Source organism: Pteropus medius, unplaced genomic scaffold (assembly GCF_902729225.1).
Source record: "Pteropus medius unplaced genomic scaffold, Ma_sr-lr_union100, whole genome shotgun sequence".
NCBI lineage: Eukaryota > Metazoa > Chordata > Mammalia > Chiroptera > Pteropodidae > Pteropus > Pteropus medius.
This window is the reverse complement of record NW_024342644.1, coordinates 2,367,324-2,386,202: the sequence shown is the minus strand read 5'-3', so window position 1 is coordinate 2,386,202 and position 18,879 is coordinate 2,367,324. Positions and strand designations below refer to the sequence as shown.

The 18,879-nt window shown below is 35.3% G+C and overlaps 1 protein-coding gene and 1 pseudogene across 11 annotated transcripts in view; both read left to right on the top strand.

Moving 5' to 3' along the window:
- Positions 1-18,879, top strand: part of CDKAL1 (CDKAL1 threonylcarbamoyladenosine tRNA methylthiotransferase) — a 566,460-nt gene that overhangs the window by 202,596 nt on the left and 344,985 nt on the right. The window lies entirely within an intron of this gene.
- On the top strand, positions 1,471-6,131 carry LOC120605567 (eukaryotic translation initiation factor 4E type 2-like; annotated as a pseudogene).

Genomic DNA, 18,879 nt, shown 5'->3' with positions numbered 1-18,879 from the left:
AAGGGATCAATGATTTTCAGTGGTTAGAGGTGAGGGGAGAGTGTGCCTATAAAGGAGGAGCAGGAGGGATTGTCTTGAGGTGATGGAACTCTACTGTATCCTTATTGTTGTGGTAGATTTATATATCTACACATGTGCTAAATTTCATAAAACTGCACACTCTTCAAAAAAATCAGTTTTACAATATGACAATGATTTTAAAAGTTCATTGGTCCTGCAAAGAAAAAAATATATTAAGAAATGTTAAGGCAGAGAACAAAGGTAGGAAATAGAAATTTATGAAAAAAGTTTATACCTCATTTAAGTGGGAAGCAAAGTCATCTAGAAAGAGTGGGAGACTGGTTTAGCCCTGTAATTTTGAGAACTGAGCTTTAGAACAGTTGCTGAAGGTTAATGAAGCATTACTTATTTTATCCTCAGTAGTGAATGGAATATTGTCACCTCTAGGTATTATGAGATTAATAATAAGACAGTTAAATGGCAGGATTATGTCATGGTTTGATTTATTAAATAAAACTTTTTAATTACCTTGTGTCATATCCCATTAAATAAGACTGTTTTTCTCGATTCTTGCCAGTTGCCATTTGTCGATCAGAAGACAACTTTCAGAAGTATTCTATTGTTGCTGGAGGTGGGAACGGGCAAGGGTTGAATTCGGTTAGAACAGAAATGTCACAGTCTCAGAAGAAAGGTTTAGCTTATAATTAAGCTAGTGCCCGTATACCTTTATGTACATGCGCATGTCAGCCTTGCAATTTTTCTTGCTACTTTTGGCATAAAGAAATAATTATTGCTTTGGATCTTGTACCTATAAAAACTGCAAAAATCTGACAGTATATGACCACTCTGACTCATACTTTTTTGTTTAAATTTAACTTTTCCCTTCAAATACTGTGAATTGTAATCAGGTCCTCATATTCCCCATTTAATCATCTTAACTATTTTTTTGAAGAATCACACATCTCCCTTTTGCAGGGATTGACTATGAAAATATGTAATGGTGGAAAATCAACAACTTGGATTCCCTGCAGTATTTAGGAGCATTCAGCCCTGCTGGAGCTGTTAGACCAGCAAATACATATATACACCAAGCTCCTGTTGCTGCCCTCTTTTTTTACAATCGAATTATCAAAGAAGCTTTATTTGTAATAGCCAAAAACTGGACTCATCCCACTGTCCGTCACCTAACAAAAAGAGAAACAAATTGTGACACAGGCATACAATAGAATACTACCCAGCAAAATAAAGGAATTAGCTTTTTGATACATGCAAAAGCATGTATGAAACTGAAAATAATTATGCGGAGCAACAAAACCCAGATAAAACCATTACATACTGCATTATATCATCTATATAAAATTACAGAAAATGCAAACAAATCTATAGTTAAAGCAGATCAGCAGTTACCTTAGGCAAGAGGGTCTGGGAAGGGGAATGGGAGGAATTAGGTGTACAAAGAAACTTTTGGGTGTAGTCATTCAAGAAGAATATCTTGAATGCATACTTTGTGCCAGCTACGATGCGAGGTATAAGGATATAATGATGATATGGTAGTATGAATTCAGGGAGAGACAGAAAAAGGAGAGAGGCAAAACTCCATTAGGCAGTGGCGACGACGAGAGGATGAACAACAAGTTTGACTCATTGAAAGATGACGACAGTGAAGACCATAGTCAGAATGACAAAAACAGCACACAGAAAGATAGTGAGAAGGAAAAATAAATAGAACAAGACAAGAGTCAGAGCAGCAGCAAGAGGAAGGCTGTTGCCCCTGGACCAGCAGAGCATCCCCTACAGTACAACTATTCCTTCTGGTACTCCAGGATAACCCCCGGCCGTCCCACCAGCTCACAGAGCTACGAGCAGAATATTAAACAGATTACACCTTTGCCTCTGTGGAACAGTTGTGGAGGCTTTAGTCACATGGTATGTCCCGGGGACCTGACAGGCCAGAATGACTTCCATCTCTTTAAAAAAGGAATCAAACCCGTGTGGGAGGATGATGCAGATAAAAATGATGGTTAGTGGATTATTTGGCTATGAAAGGGTGTGGCCTCCCATTGCTGGGAGAAACTCATTCTGGCCATTTTGGGGTATCAGTTCATGGTTGGGGAGGAGGTCTATGTGGCTGTGGTCTGATCTAGTTTCAGGAGGACATTCTTTCCACATGGAATAAGACTGCCAGCAACCAAGTCACCACAGGCCAAATCTGGGATGTGCTTTGGCAAGTACTTAACCTACCTCCCAACACCATTATGGGATAAAAAACCCACACCAATAGCATCAAAATGCCAGGAAGGATGGGCCCCCAAAGGCTCCTTTTTCAAAACCTCTGGAAGCCGTGGTTGAACGTGCCATGACCCTCTCCCTGTCTGGATGGCACCATCATTGAAGCTGGCATCATGGGAGTCTCTTGTTCTCTTGGTGTGCTACCTGGAAGATCCTTCTGTCCTGGACGAGAGGAATTGAAGAGTATTTTATGTTTTAAGAACAAGCTGACACGCAGCCGCTACAACAACAGCTGAGATCACTTAATAAATGGTGCTAAACTTAAAAAAAAAAATGGAGAGAGGCAAGAGTAATTGAGATTAAGAATGCAGGTAACCATCTGCATTAACCACCTGCATAATGCAGGGTAGTTCAGGGATTAGAAACCTAGAGCCTGCAAGTCAGTCTAGCTACTGCCTTTACTGATACAGCCTGTGATCTAAGAATGGTTTTTGCATTTTTAAACAGCTCGGGGAAATACTTAAAAGAAGAATAACATTTCGTGACATGAAAATTATATAAAATTCAAATATCATTATCCACAAATAAGATTTTATTGAGAAACAACTATACTCATTCAGTTTTTCTATTGTCTGTGATTGCACTTCATGCTACCACGGCAGAGTTGATCAGTTATGACAGAGACTACTTGTGCTGTGCAGGGAAGAGTTGATATGGGAGTCTGCAGTTGCAATCTTAGAAGGGCCTGGTTGGCCTTGGGGGATGGAGAGTGGGGTTCTCCCTTTTCTGGCATCTGCAAACCTGGCTTTATAATTTTACCTAAATTTGTAACATTATTTTGCCTGCCTGGTGTACTTAACACTTGTTTTTTTCCTTCTGGGAGTCTGCAGTTTTAGTAATTGTGACTAGTCATTGTGCCTCTGTGACCAGCCCAAAATAAAAGCTCTGCAGTCTTGAGTCTCAAGTGGCCTTTTCTAGGCCGAAATAGTGTACACGTGTGCAACTATATTTCACTGCTGGAGAAAGGAGTCCATTCTGTATGGTCCCTCCTAAGAGGGAAAAACAGGAAGCCTGTGCATGATTCCTCCAGTCCTCACCCAATACGTCCTTTTCTCTTGCTGATTGTGGTAATTAACTATAGCCATGAGTGCAACAGTCTCCCAACTACTGTAAGTCCTAAGGAATGGCTAGATATGTGGGTGGTCTTGTTTCCCCTGGAACAGGCACTCTGGTTGCATTGCTGCTCAGCACATTACAAATTGCAGTTATAACTAGCTCAACAGTGTTTTGAGTGGATGTGTATTGCTATTTTCATTTTACTTTATTTTTTTCTTATCAAGGCATACCCGTCGTTGTAAAACAAAAGACAAAAGTATATTTTAAATGTCTAACAATGGAGTGTAAATTATTTTGTTATTAAATTAGGTAGCAAAGCATTATGCTTGGTATGCATTCTTAACTGTGCTAAAATAATACAGTATGCTTTGACATTCCAGACGAAGCATTCATCACAGTATTCCTAATTCACAGGAAAGCAGGAGTCAGAGAAATTAGACAATTTAAAATGGAATATTTGTTCACAGCAGAATTTCTTTACAAAAGTTAAAAAAACAAATGGAGATGAGGCTGCAACCAAACTAAGATTCTTAGTGGCAAGCAAGAAAAGCCACTCACCAATAGTGATTTAATTACATCATATTTGATTGTAGCAGCTGAAAAAGTGTGTCCAGCGAAAATAAACTTGTTTATTAGACATTAGGTAAGAACAGTTGCTTAAAGAGTCGAGGACATGGGGAGCCACATCAGTAGCTAAAAAACAAGACAAATGACTTCAGGTGGTTTTCTTTGGTTCTTGATTAGTTTACAGATGTTTTCATTATTGCTCAATTGTTGTTTATGAGAGTCACTGATGAATTTGAAGTGACAGAAGAACTAACCTCTCTGAATAGCCTGTGTGGAATAATTATAGGTGAGAATATTTACAAAGAAATTAAGAAAACATCAAATCAGTATAGGCTGAAGTGGAATCTGCTAATATGTGTTATAACTGATGATGATAAAAATATTTGTGAAACAGAAAAATTCTTAGACAAATTTACAAATTGGCAAAAGGTAAGGTGTTTAAAGTGTTTAGTCATTCATTGTATTATTCATCAGAAGATGCTTTGAGGAAAATATTTGAATCTTATATATTAATGAACCAGTGTTGTCTTTGGTGAACTTTATTTTTTTTCCTCACAGGCTTAATAATTTTCAGTTCCATGAATTTTTGTCAGAAACTAAAGCCAAATGTCTTGACTTGCCTTATGACAGACACAGCAGTTGATGACTTAGCAGTGACCGAGTAGTATGATTTATTTTTTTGCAGTTATGTCTTGAATTGAAATCTTTCTGAATGAGAAGAATCACTTTCAACTATGATTACTGAACACTAAGTGACTTGGAAATCAGGTTTTGCTAAATATTTGATAATATTTCTAAAATGAAAAGTGCAGTGGAACTTACATGTAAAACTCATATTGTAGTGTAAAGTCATTTTGATAGTGATTAATGTTTGCATCACCAGTAATGTAAGGTTACTTTCTATACTTCATATGCTGTCAAAACTTAAACTAAGAAACAGGCTCTCCATTCCCAACCAGATTTAAAGCAGATAAATTTCTGAGCTCAAAACTATAGTTCTAGCAGCATTTTTTAGACCTAAGTACTAGAGCAAAGGAAATTTCCGTACTTCAAAATTTATTTAAGTGTGCAGTGAGGAACTCCCACCTAACCTCCATTGGAAGTGATTAATTAATAGACATTATAATGACGTGCTACAAGGCAAATCTCAAGAACTCTATTCTGATGAATATGCTCAGTTAAAATCACATCCTTGTGTTACTATCAGTATTTGCCATTACATGTCTGTGTCAAAAGACATTTTCAAAGATGAAATAAGTAAAATTTCTTTACATATCAGTATTAACAGCTAAGCATTTGTAACCAATTTTGATGATGGGGACATAACTTTCAACCCAAGTTAAGTGTTATTCCCCACAAAGAAAGAATTTCTTTTTTTCTCAATAGACTTGTATTACAAAAAAATTTGTATTCTTATTATTATTCTATTTTGAATTTTGTCAGTAAAAAGCATATGAAAATCTTTTGTTACACGAGTACCTACATAATAACCTTGATAATTGCCATTTGGCAGGAAAGCCTGGTCTGGAAAAATATTTACTATCTGGCCCTTTATAGAAAAAATTTGTCACGCCTTTGAAATTGAATGTGGAAAAGGGGTGATGGAAATGGAGAGATAATGCCCAGTTTCAGGGTGGGACATTGTGGCTCTCTTCGTACAGATGGAATTAAGAGAGAAGAGATTTGGTGGTGGGACAAAGATGGTAGTTGAATTTTAGACTTGTGCTTGAGGTGCCTGAGGGAGATTTTTAGCAGCCAGTTGAAAATTTCTGCTATGTTTTCTGTTGTGAAACAAGGCTAATTTTTTCTGGAGTTTCTGAAATATAGACTCCAGTCACTAACTACTGTTCTTTGACTTTATACTAAGGAGGTGTATTTCACATTCTCTTCTAGACTAACTACATGATATAATTCTCTTTACTACATATAACTTTAATTCTCAGATACAATACTTGAAGTAGAACTTAGAAGATCTTTTTTGAAGGCAAAAAGCATATATGCATTTTGGCTCCAACAGTGTTCTTGTAGAAACCACAGTGTTTTTAGGGGGAAAGCAAAAACTTGTTTACAGTGGAAAGCATAACAAAATCTGTGATCTTTTTGCCTGAAGACTCTTTCCAAAACAACTTACTGTAACAGACATCTAAGGTCAGTATTTCCTAATTAAGACTATTCAGCTCAAGCTTACACACACTACCCACATACACACGCATACACACACACACACACACACACACACACACTCCTTCCTTAATTCAATGTCTATTTCAAGTTACTAGTGAGGATCTAGGACCATGACTTTTTTCTCTTAAAATAATATGATAAACATGTTTTTCTTCATATCACTAATGAGTTTTAACTTTTTTTTTTTGCCTTTTTCTGAAACAGAATTTAGAAATCCAGCATGCCGAATAGGTATATCTCTTTGTTAGCCAACTGTGAGCAAAGAATTTATGTATTGATATTTTAGTATATTAGGAATAATTTTTGTATTGTTGGTACGTAGGGATGAAGCACCTGCCTGTGCAGGCAACATACTACTTTTTCTGATCTTGCTTGTTCTCAGAAAAATGTTTTACGCCAGTGAATGTTCAGTAAATATTTTTCAGTTGAACTCAATAAAATCAGCAAAATAGAGGGTTAACAATGGGAGAATAAATTTAGAAAGGATAAAAGGGGACGCAAATGAGTTGCTCTAGTTCTTGAAGAATATATAAAGTAAAAAAATTGGGAATTCATTTGGCTCATCCATATTTTTAATTTTATTTTTAGCTGATTTTTTTTTTAATATGTAATTCCCTGAAGAAAGATATTTTTGTTTTTGAGGTCTTATGAATGGAAATCACTCAGGAATATTTACTATTTAGTATTCTACTTTTATATGAAAAAATATAAGATAGAGAAGCAACAAGTTAGTTTAAAGATGGATCTAACCTTATAAATAGACATTCCTACAGACTGATGGTCATCTTTTATTTTGTATTGTTTTTCTACCTTTTACTCTTCCACATTTCCTTTATATTTTTAATTAGGGAAAACTTCAAACATACAGAAAAGTTAAGGTACTAAAACAAACCCTCAAGTACTTACCAAGCTGTAATAACTATCAACTAATAGGCAATCCATATTATTTCATCTGTCTTCCACTACCCCTGCTCCTTTATTGGCATAGCACAACCAGAAGCAAATGTTGAAGCAAATTCTAGACATTATATTATTTAATTGGTAAATACATCAGTTATGTATTTCTAAAGAAGAGATCTTGGTCATTCTTTTTCCTTTTCTTTATAGAAAGAGAGAGGAGAGAGAGAGAGAGAGAGAGAGAGAGAGAGAGAGAGGACAGGAGAGGAGAGAAGGGAGAGGAGAGTGGAGAGGAGCAGGGAGATGGGGGAAAGAAAGGAGAAACGAATCCAACATGGTCACACCTAAAATTAAATTAATATATTTTATTACTGTGAACAAATACCCAATCACTCTCAGAACTTTCACAGTTGCTCTTGTTCATTCTCCCTCTCCTCCTCCCTGTGCCTTCTTTGTAATTGGATCTTTTGAATCTGGACCCAAAGGACATTCACACATTGCTCTTAGTTGATGTCTGCACCAACCACAGCACTGGTTATGTGTCCAAGTTGGCCATAAGACTCATCAGACTCACAAGACTCAAGTGACTTTATTCTAATACTACTTTTATTTTGATTCATAGAGGGACCAGGGGCAAGAGACACAGCAGATACAGCATCTTCATCTCATCAGGAAGCCTAGCCTACCTACCCTAATATACAGCTTTTTTTAGCTTTTAACTGTATTGAGCATTTCAGCTGCTACGGTCGAGAGCCAAGATGTGTGGGTGCCACCTTGACCCAGTGAAGACCTAGCCTTGACTTTTTACTAATTTTTTTATACCATTCTGTTATGTAGGCCTAAGGCCTTAATGCCATTTCACAATGTACTCAATCCAGGGGTAGTTCTGATGATTCTAAGGAAACAGTGTGAGAAGCAGGACACTGAAGTCATTCCCAGAGAAGTCTGTATCGACCTGGGCCAATATTAACTCTTTACTTATATGGTCTTTTAAGTATTTATTCATCTGTTGTTTGTTTTTTCTCTTTCTCTTTTTATAGTTTATTTTAGAAAATCATTTTATTTGTCCTGATGTTTCTCACGTTCTGAATTTTGCTGATTGTATCCTCACAGTATTAATTAATATATTCCTTTAGCCTCAGTTTCTGCTCTAAACTGGAAGTTGGATCTAGAGACTTAATCAGAGTTTAGCATTTTTTCAAGAATACTTCATAGCAGGTGGCATGTACTGCTTATTGCATCATATCAGGAGGTGAATGTCTGGTTATTTTGTTCTTGTTAATCTGTGCTGTCTTAGTCCATTTGATCTGCTGTAACAGATTCCATAGACTGGTTTATAAACAACAGAAATTTATTCCTCATAGCTTATGAGGCTAGGAAGTCCAAGATTACAGCACCAGCATATGACGTTTGGCTGAGGCCTTCCTCTGGGTTCATAGCCATCACCTTCTCGCTGTGTCTTCACATGGTTAAAGGGCCACGGGATCTTTCTGGAGCCTCAAAAGTATAAGTAAATCCCATTCATGCGAACTCCATGCTTATGATGTATTCACCTCTCAAAAGTCCCACCTAATACCATCATTTTTGGGTGTTAAGATTTCAACATAGAAATTTTGGCAGAACACAGACATTCAGTCCATAACATATTGATTATGTGTTGTTAATTTTATCCAACCTTTATAAAGTTTTATCAGCTTTTTTCTTAATAGTTAAAGGAAAAAAAAAAAGACTAGACAGTTAGCTAGGTCAAGGTTAGGCAAACATATTCTGTAATGGGCCCGATAAATATTTTGAGCATTATGGGTCACATAAGCTCTCTATTGAATTATTTTCTTTATGTCTTTTTATCCTTTTACAAATGTAAAAGCTACTATTATCTCCCCTTTCATATATAAACAGCACGGGCCAGATTTGAGCAGCTACCTGTAGTTTGCTGACCTCTAACCTAGATCCATTTTATTAATGATTGCAAAATGGTTAGATTTTAATTCTCCGAATACTGCTTCTTCATCTTTTAGTTGTAACTCCTTAGAAAATAATTTTGTCTCCCAATTATTTCATTACTGTGATATATAGTTCCTATAAGAAAAGGAAGGATGAATGCCCGAGTCTTTCCCTCTCAGTTACTGTTATTGAAAAAAGTATTCTTCAAAAGTAGCCATTAAGTTTTGCTTTGTTTTTAATTTTTCACCAAGAATCATTCCACATTTATGGTATTTCTTTAAAAAAAAAAACAAAAAAACTTGTAATGTGTTTCAAACCATTGCATATTGGCTAGTGGGGGCTCCTTCAAGTTGGGTCCTAGATCAAAGTTTTTGACTTGGTCTCTGTAGTCTTTTTAGTTACCAAGTAAAGAGTTTGACCCATGGGACCACCACCACAATCACAATAATAAGCATTTCACCCCAAAAGTGTCCTCATGTTCCTTTATAATCCATTCTTCTCTCCATCCTCATTTGCATACAGTTGATCTACTTCCTGACATTATAGATTAGTTTGTATTTTATATAAAATCATGTTCCTTTTTTTCCCCTTAGATTCTTTAATACAGCCTCGATTGTTAGATTCATTTATATTGTTGTATATATGATAATTCATTTCTTTTTATTACTGAGTAGTATCCCATGGTAGGGATATACCAGAATTTATTCACCTGTTTCTCGTTCCTGATTTCAAATAAAACAGCTTTACCATTATTGTGGGAGTCTATCCATAAACAATTACTTTCATTTCCTTTTGGGTAAATATCTAGGAGTGGAATGGGCGAAACTGATTGTATCATTTTATATGTCTACTAGCAATTTGTGACAGGCCCAGTTGGAGTCTTTGTCAGAGTTCAAAATTATTGTTTTGTTTAATAAGAAAAGTATTAGATAATTTCCTTGTTTTTATGTTTTTAGGAATAGTTTATGTAGCATTTGTATCATCTGATTTGTAAAGGTTTGATGGAGGAGGGAATGCTTTAGATTCCCCGCTTTTGCTCTAGTAATTGGATTTTTTTTTTGTCTTTCTGTTTGTTCTGGGATTGGTTTTTATAAAGTGTGTCTTCCTAGAAAATTATCCACTTCATCTGTATTTTAAAAATCATTTACGTAAGTTTGTATAATGTTTTTGTCTTATTTTAAAAATTTTCTATTTTGATGGTTATTTCTTCTTTTTCTAATATTGCATGGTTTTTCTTTATGCCTTCCTTCCTGATTTGTTTAGTGTTTTTTTGTTTTGTTTTTTTTTACACTTTTTATAGAGTCATATTTATTGGCCCTTTATTCTGATTCTAAAAGTAAAGATGTTTACTGAAAAGGGGCTTAGAAAATTTGGAAGAAGCACAAATAATAGAATAGGAATTAGCTAGTGTACCACCGATAGATAGCTGTTGTTTAATAGTTTAGTAACATTTCACATGTTGGTATATATTTAATGCATATTAGTTTAACACAGTTGAGATAATTTTTCTGAGTCCATACTTGTATTAGTTTTCTAGGGCTGTCATAACAAAGTACCACAAATGGGTGGCTTAAAGTAACAAATATTTTCTCTCACAGTTCTAGAGGCCAGAAATCCAAAATTAAGGTGTAGGCAGGGTCATGCTCCCTCCAAACATAACTCTAATCCCTGCATTCATATTCAGATGGACTTCTTTCCTCTTTGTCTAAATTTCCCTGTTCATATAAGGACACTAGTCTTTGGATTAGGGCCCATCCTAATCCAATTTGACCTATTTACAACTTCACAGGTTTCGAGTGGACATGAATTTGGGGGGTACAGTATCCAACCAAGCATAGTATTCTATAGTTATTTTCTCTTCTATTTATTTCAAGGCCTTCTTTTGTACTTTTATTTCTATTAATGAATTTTAGTGTCTGCTGCTGGGCAAAATCAGTGCTAGAGCATATCGGCATGTGACATGCTAGCAGCTAGCTATACTTACAGTTTACCCATTAAATACAAATTTTCATCTTTACCTAACAAAGCATCATCATAGAAAAGAGAAGTATAGCTCCTTAAATTTCCTTAGAGCTTATATTCTGGTTCATTTTAGAAGATGAAAATTTTCTTTTTTACATCATTTTTGAAAATCACTTAATTGTATTATATATAAGTGAATAGAATGAAAGTGGTATTTTTCAAACCCAAATTAAGAACCATAAAAAGGCAAATAAAGTTAATCAAATTATATAATCAGAAAACTTAAAAAAATATATTGGTGACTTGAGTGGTTTGTTGTTATTGTTGTTTTTGGTTGGTTTGGTTAATGAGCCATTCCTGGACCTTTTTCATGATAGCCATCCTAGTTCTCACATATCCTATAACTTTCTGTATTTATTTTCTACATTTTAAAAAGAAATGTTGATATACCATCTCCCCTACTATTTTTGTATATCAAGACTCAATGGTTATTCTTTATTATGATAAATTAATAAATATTTACTGTTTAACACATTGCATTTTAATTGGTCAAGATGGAGGATTATAGAGGGCAGGATATGGACAGGGAGCCAACATTCTTTGCGGATATTATGTGTAATGCACTGTATGACATTACTTTTGCTTAATTCCTAAAACTTTCTGAAAGATGAGTATTACAGCCATTTTAAATGTTAGAAAAATGAAAACAAAATCGTATCACTGGTTACTAATATAATTGGGACTAGACTTTAGGCCTTAATTTCCAAGATTTTGCTTATACCACTAGTTCTTTTTGTTGCTGCAGATACATACAGGCTTCACTGTAGAGGCAGGAGATATGTATAAACATCTTCCATAAAGTCTTATGTAAGGCAAATCATTTTTAAGAGTTGAAGTAGAATTTTTTAATAGTTTTTTTCTTTTAATTATTTAAATTCTTAGCCGTACATTGTCTCTTCTTCATAATTATAGGTTTAAAAGAGTTCTCTATCAGGCCAGAGAAAGTAGATGCCATGCTCATTCTCAAAGTGCTTTTATTTTATGTCACTGATTTGTTTTATAATATTGTACTAAAGAGTATGTGGACTTTTAGGTGTTTAAAAACCTATCTAAAAAGAATTGACTAGTTATTGTTGTTTGAAGGGTAAGAGTGCCATAAGGTTGCCCTGCATTTCCAGCAAGCCCACAAACACCGTTTCTCTAATCAGCTTGCTGTGACCCAAGAAAGCACAGATTTACTGCTATTATACTAAGGGCTTTTATGGTTTACCTCAATAAGGAACCTTATTATAGGATTTTTGTGAAAAAAATCACCTGATTTTATAGAATGCTTTATGAAAACGATGGCAGATTGGATGAACATGAGTATAGCCTGAGGTGCCTAGCTCTCAGAAGCTTCCCGTTCCTGAAGAAAACATCTTCTTATTCTTTTCTGAGCCCTGCACCTCTACTCCCCATCCCTATAAATCCTGTCTGTCAAGTACTCATTTATATTATGGTTCATATGGTGATGTCAGCTTTTCCTAAAGGTACTGTCCTCAGACTAGTGAGTCATTTCTATGATGATGACTTATTTCAGACCTTTCACAATCCCTTTGTTTTGTCTTGTGGGACCAAATGTTACACTGACACAGTCAAGCTTTAGATTATGGTCTTTGATAAGTTGTCTCATACTGGAGTTAGCAATTTCTTCACCTGAGGAAATGTTTCTGGATTGAATCCTATAAACTTCTATGATAGTAATGTTGTGTGTCTCACATTTGTACCTCAGTCATTACATTCTATGGAGCATTAAACTCAAATTATTATAACATTATTAGATTGTCAGTATTATAAAATGCAATTCAGTATCAACCAGTTATCTTTTCTGTCTGAGTGTTTTTTCTTTAAGATTAGTGATAAGTTCTTCTGTCTAAACCAGACTAATGTTACTTTTCTATCTCTTGTAATTGGAACTAATTACTTTTAAAAAGCTGTAGATCTGTATTATGACCACTGAAAATAAAGAACAATTACATAATTGCCCATTGAGGGCATCAACTTTATAAGTCGTCATTCAGAATGGAAGATTACATAAATTACATTTTAGAATTCATAGTAAAATTCTTATAAATATGTTATGCTATACCAGTATGGTATATATTTTTTAAAGTGCCGCTGTTGCTGTGAAGTCACAGTGAGATGATGTGGTGGTCCCCTAGGGCTCAGGAGAGAGAGGCTCTTTGTTTACCCTCTTGTGATACATTTTGATTATTGCATCTGTTTAGAATTTACATTTTATCAAATGTTTTTAAAATTTCTTCATTCTCTTTATGTTAATTAACTGATACAGGATTATGTGTTTCTTCAGTTCATAGATGATGCGAGTGCTTGGTAGATTTATGCTTTATATTAAAACAATCATTTGGTTGAACTAGAGTTATTTGTGTTACTCACTTGATCTGGTTATTTAGAACAATTTCTGATAGTACCACTTTCAAATGGTGTTTTCTGTTTTTGCTTCTTTGGTGTAGTTAGTATACATTGTTGTAGAACTTTGATTTATATGTTTGCTGTTTTATTTTCCCATGTTTTATATGTTTAAATGTTTATCTAGAGTATATGTTTTTTTTCCTGTAGTAATGGACAGTTTGACTGAGATGACAGTCTTCTGGCTATCCTAAAAAAGTTTCAAGTGGGTTGGAAGCAGACATCTCTTTTCATTTGACAGATAAAAGAATTGGAATGTATTTTTTAAGATTATGATAGGTGCGCCTTGTAGGTTTCTTCCAACTCAAAGGCTTTAAGAATATCATGATTTTAAATTTTTTGAAGAAGTGGCAGTGTATTAATTGTTGGCAAATGTGTGCTTGTTTTTATACATTTAGGGCGCCTGTATTCCTGACGGTCAAACTAAAACCTGAACTTCACTTCAAACCTTTAGGGACAGAAAACACCAGCTAACTAGACAAGGTAACCAGATACTCAGGCATGAAGTGATCCAAAAATCATGACACACATTTATCTTATGCTATATTGACAGCGTCAAGATTCTTTCAAACAATTGAGACTCTTTTCTGTACTTGAAGGCAAATGCAAAATACGAAGATTTTTTAATGTATATGAATATTTTTTAATATTCTGCTTTAAAATGGATTTTTATAGAAATAGGAAGAGCATAGTAAATACAATGTTAAAAATGTTTAGTTATCATTTTTGTTCAATATTTAAGAAAATATCTGTGGACCACCTCCTCAGGTACATGCCTCTATCCAATGATGACCCTATCCAGTGATGCCTCACACACATAATGGTACCTCACAGTGATGCCTCACACACATAATGGTACCCCTAGCCACCCCATCTAGGAGGGGCTTTCTCTGCCTGGGGAATGCCACTGCAGAGGGCCAGAGTCTAGTTGTAGCCTGCCACGGGAACCAGTGGATTCCCTCCAAGAGTTTGTACGTGCTTCCTTCTGATGCTCCCCAGAATTCCTCCAAATAAGCCAAAAGCCTAAAAATGTGTTGACAGCACTGTCACCTCTCACAACTCTTTACAAGCAAGGATTGCAGAGGTGCTGGCAGAAGAGGGTGTAGGCTTCTGACTCTAATCACACCTCCTTTTGCTGCCTGTTGTTATCTTCAGTTCATTCAATCTGGTTGGAGTCAAGTTTTCATGCTTGGAAGCCATTCTGCTTGATGTAGATTGTGATGATGATGATGATGGTGGTGGTGGAGGTGGCACCCATGTGCACTGTTGGTGGGAATGTAAATTGGTGTAGATACTGTGGAAAACATTTCCTCAAAAAATTAAAAATACAGCTACCATATGATCAATTTCACTTCTGGGTATTTAACTGAAGAAAATGAAAACATTAACTCAAAAATATATGAAATGAAATATTATTCAGCCATAAAAAAGAATGAAACCTTGCCATTTGCAACAACATGGATGGACCTTGAGGACACTATGTTAAGTGAAGTCATAAAGAGAAAGACAAATTCTGTGATCTCCTTTATATGTGGAATCTAAAACAAAACAAACTCACCAAGCTCATAGATACAGATTACAGAGAGTGGGGCAAAGGGATGGGAGAAATGGATGAAAGGGGTATAAATTTATTAAAGAATTAAAAAAGTAAAATAAGATTAATAACATTTAATGAGTACTTATACTATTCCAGGCCTTTTCTGAGTAAGTTACAGATATTAACTTGTTTATGCTTCCTACCAATGCTGTGAGGCAGGGACTCATGTTATTCTGAATTTGTAGATGAGGCAAAGAACAGTTAAGTAATTTCTTTTGCTTAAAGTTACAAAGCTGGTAAAACACCAGGCTAGTTGGCGTTCTTAACCACAAGGATAACTTGCTCTTAAAGTGATTTAGCACTGTCTATATCTGTAGATTCGTTACTGACTTCTCTCTTTTGTGTTTGTGAGGATTGTTGGCTCTGGGTGATCTCATTCGTTTCTGAAAGTTATTCTGATAAGTTGGAGGTAATAAACTTAGCTTGGTACTTGACATTTGATACAACTTGAATAAGTATTGATAGAGTTATATCATTATAAGTCCATTGTTCAGAAAAGAGTTATATTTTACTCTTCTATGTGAAAATAAATTAATGAAAGAAAATATGGATCCAGGTCAGCAATCTGTGGCCCATAGGCCAAACCCAACCTGTTGCCTGTTTTTGTAAATAAATTTTAATTGCAACACAGCTGTGCTCTTTCACTTTCGGATTGTCTTTGGCTAACTTTGCAGTATAACAGCAGAATTGAGTAGTTGGACTATATGATTCTTAAAGCCTAAAACATTTATTATCTGGCTCTTTAGGAAAAGTTTGCCAACTTCTGATGTAGAGCATTATTCTGAGTTTATTATGATATATATTTTATAATATAAATCATGATACCATTTCAGAAATTGTTACAATGAAGTAATGTTGATGAAAGAAAATAATAAACAATAAGAATGTGGTTGGTCATGAATCAATATTGACAGAATTGATTTACTTATAAAATATCAAAAGGCAGAATTGAGAAGGAAATTCTACAAATGATTAATGGAGTTGAACTATGGCCCAGTATTTTAGGCCCTCATTCAGTCTCTCTCCCCATCTATAATATGTGCAACATAAGTCTGACCATAGGATGCTTCTCAGATAAAGTTCCAGAATCCCATAACCAAGACAAAAAATAAAGAGCATCATTTTCCCTGATGTCATGTGTTTAAAATTTAGTATGGATCGCTAATAAAATAAATACAAGCTTTTGAACATGGTGTTCAGTCTTCTCTTCAGCCTGACTCTGTATTAACAACCCTTGCTCTCCTATACACTCACACTCTTATTCTCTCTCTCCCATCCCCACCCCCGATTTCTCTAGGTAATTTGCTGTTATCTCTCTCCGGAGAGACAGCGTCATTCCTCTCCCTACGCCCCTGGTGTATATACTTGTGAAACTCTACCTTCTTACTAATGGCCTGTCTGAAATGCTAGAAAGTCCATAAAGGCTTCCCCAGTTCCCATTTCCAATTATGGCTGTTTCCTCCCTTGATTTGGCTATTCCTGCATTCCTTATATATTGTTACTTGTGCACTTGTCTTATTCCTCCCTATTAGACGCTTCTGATGACAGAGTGTCTTATAAAGGATAGGTCCTTAATAATTATAGAATTGAGTTGATTTCATCTAACAAATGTTTATGCGATACATTTTAGTATTTTCTATTGTATTTTAATAATTAAAAAATAAAATGCTGATTACAGTCCACAATTTGGAAAACCGTGCTTTAAGGTGTTTTTGTGGTTGGCCAAAATAGATGGTAATTATGGTAAGTTTTGTGATCGCCTCTGAGTTACCCTGAAGGGGATTTGAGTGGGGGATAGATTTACCAAAGGGATTACATCTATTGCTGCCGCTTCTGCTGCCACTTCTCCTACTATTACAAATGGTTTAGGTTGTGTGGTCTGTGGTGTTGCTAAAAGTCTGTGAAACCTCTTGTTAGAAGGGCCATGATCTTCTATTAAGTCAACATGTGAGTAGATGGTTTGAAAATTTTGAAGGCTCTGTAATTAGTTATCAATTGCTGTACAATTGGCCTTCCATATCCATAGGTTCTACAACCATGGTTTCAAGCAATCACAGGTTGAAAATATTCAGAAAAAAAAAAGTTATGTTGTTGCTGACATGTACTGTCAAGTTAGACCTATCATTATTGTGTCTTTACCGAACAGACTTTTTTCAATTTACAATTTACATAGTATTTTCATTGTATTAGGTATTTTAAGTAATCTAGAGGTTTAAAGTATATGGAGGATGTCCGTAGATTATATGCAGATGTAACACCAGTTTATATAAGAAACATGAGCATGTGGATTTTGGTATCTACTGGGAGTCTTGGAACCAATTTCCTACAGATAGCATGGGACAGCTGTATAACATCATTGCAAACATAGCCACTTAAAACAGTACATGTTTATTATCTCACCGAATTTGAAAGTCAGGAGTCTGGACACAGTTTAGAGTCTTCTGAAAACCTATGATCAATGTGTTTGTGAGGGCTGAGTTCTCATCTGAAAGTATGGGGAAGGATCTTTTTCGAAGCTCTCATAGTTGTTGGGAGCATTGTGTTCCTTGCAGGATGTTGGGTTGAGGGCCTCAGTTTCTTGCTGGCTGTTAGTCAGAGGCCACTCTCAGTTCCTTGCCATGTGGCCCTTTCATGGGGGAACTTACAATGTGGCGGCTTGCTTCTTCAAAGCCAGCAAAGGAGAGTTTCCTTGCAAGATAAGTGTTATATAACTTAATTATACAAGTAACATCACCTTTGCCATATTTTATTGGTTAGAAGTTAAGTTACAGATCCCACCACACATAAGGGGAAGAGATTACACAAGGGCGTGCGTACCAGGAGCTGGTGATTATGGGGCCACCTTAAAGTCTGTTAGCAAGATGCCCATACAAGAGCATTTGTGTTGGAGACATTCATTGAGAAGAAGTGATTTGCTTATTTCTATTTAAAAAACTCTTGACTGTTAAAATGCTCTGTAATTTGATAATTAGTTAAAAGAAGCACTATATAGCTCTTCTGGGAGATAGGTTGTAATTAATTAGTAATTCTAGCTGAATTTATTGTTATATTTCTGTTGCGTCTTACCAGTTCTCCTAATAAGTAGGATGGAGAGAGGATGAATCGAATCTTGACCTTATGATAAAATCTGAAATTGCTAATTGTTTCTTCCATCTTTAATCACCTTTTCCTTAACTTCCAGGTAGCTCCTCTTCTGGTTTTCCTTCCTTCAACTTTGTTCCTTACCATTCTCCTCTCCTGGATCATTTTTAAAAAAGTATTATTATTTTAGTTTAATCACTTTTATTCTCCATATATCTTTTATATGATCACCAAGTGTGTTTCGAATGTATGATTTAAATGACAGAATAATAATTTTGAATTTAATTTAGTAAGCCAGAGGTTTTCAAACTGGGTTCTGATGAGACTGTACGGTTCTTAGGGGTTAAAAGTGAGAAGCTAAGTAAATAGAACTAGAGCTTTAAGTCAGTGCTGTGATCTGGTGCTGCTTTGTTAAGGATTTGTTCCTGATCTAAGACAAAATACACACAGAAATAGAGTATAAGTGCTTAGGAACTTTTGTTGGAGTTATTTGTTTTGTTTTTGGTACTTTAGTTATAAGTAATATTACATGTGTCACACCCAATGGTTTTATGACAGCTCTCATGAACTTTTAAAGAATGGCTTGATTCTTCTTGGCAATATTTGTGACATAAAAGCATATTCCTTAGTGATAGACTGTATTTACTATAAATATTTTAAAACCTGTAGCTGACAGTACAAGTCTAGTTAATGAATTTTTAAATGGTCGCAGTTTACTGATACTAACTCAATCTGATTATCAGTTGTGACTTATGAGAAGTATTGCTAAATTCTATATATGGACAGGCCGCACAGGCAGGCTCCCAGACCCTCTTAAGTCTATTTTTATGACA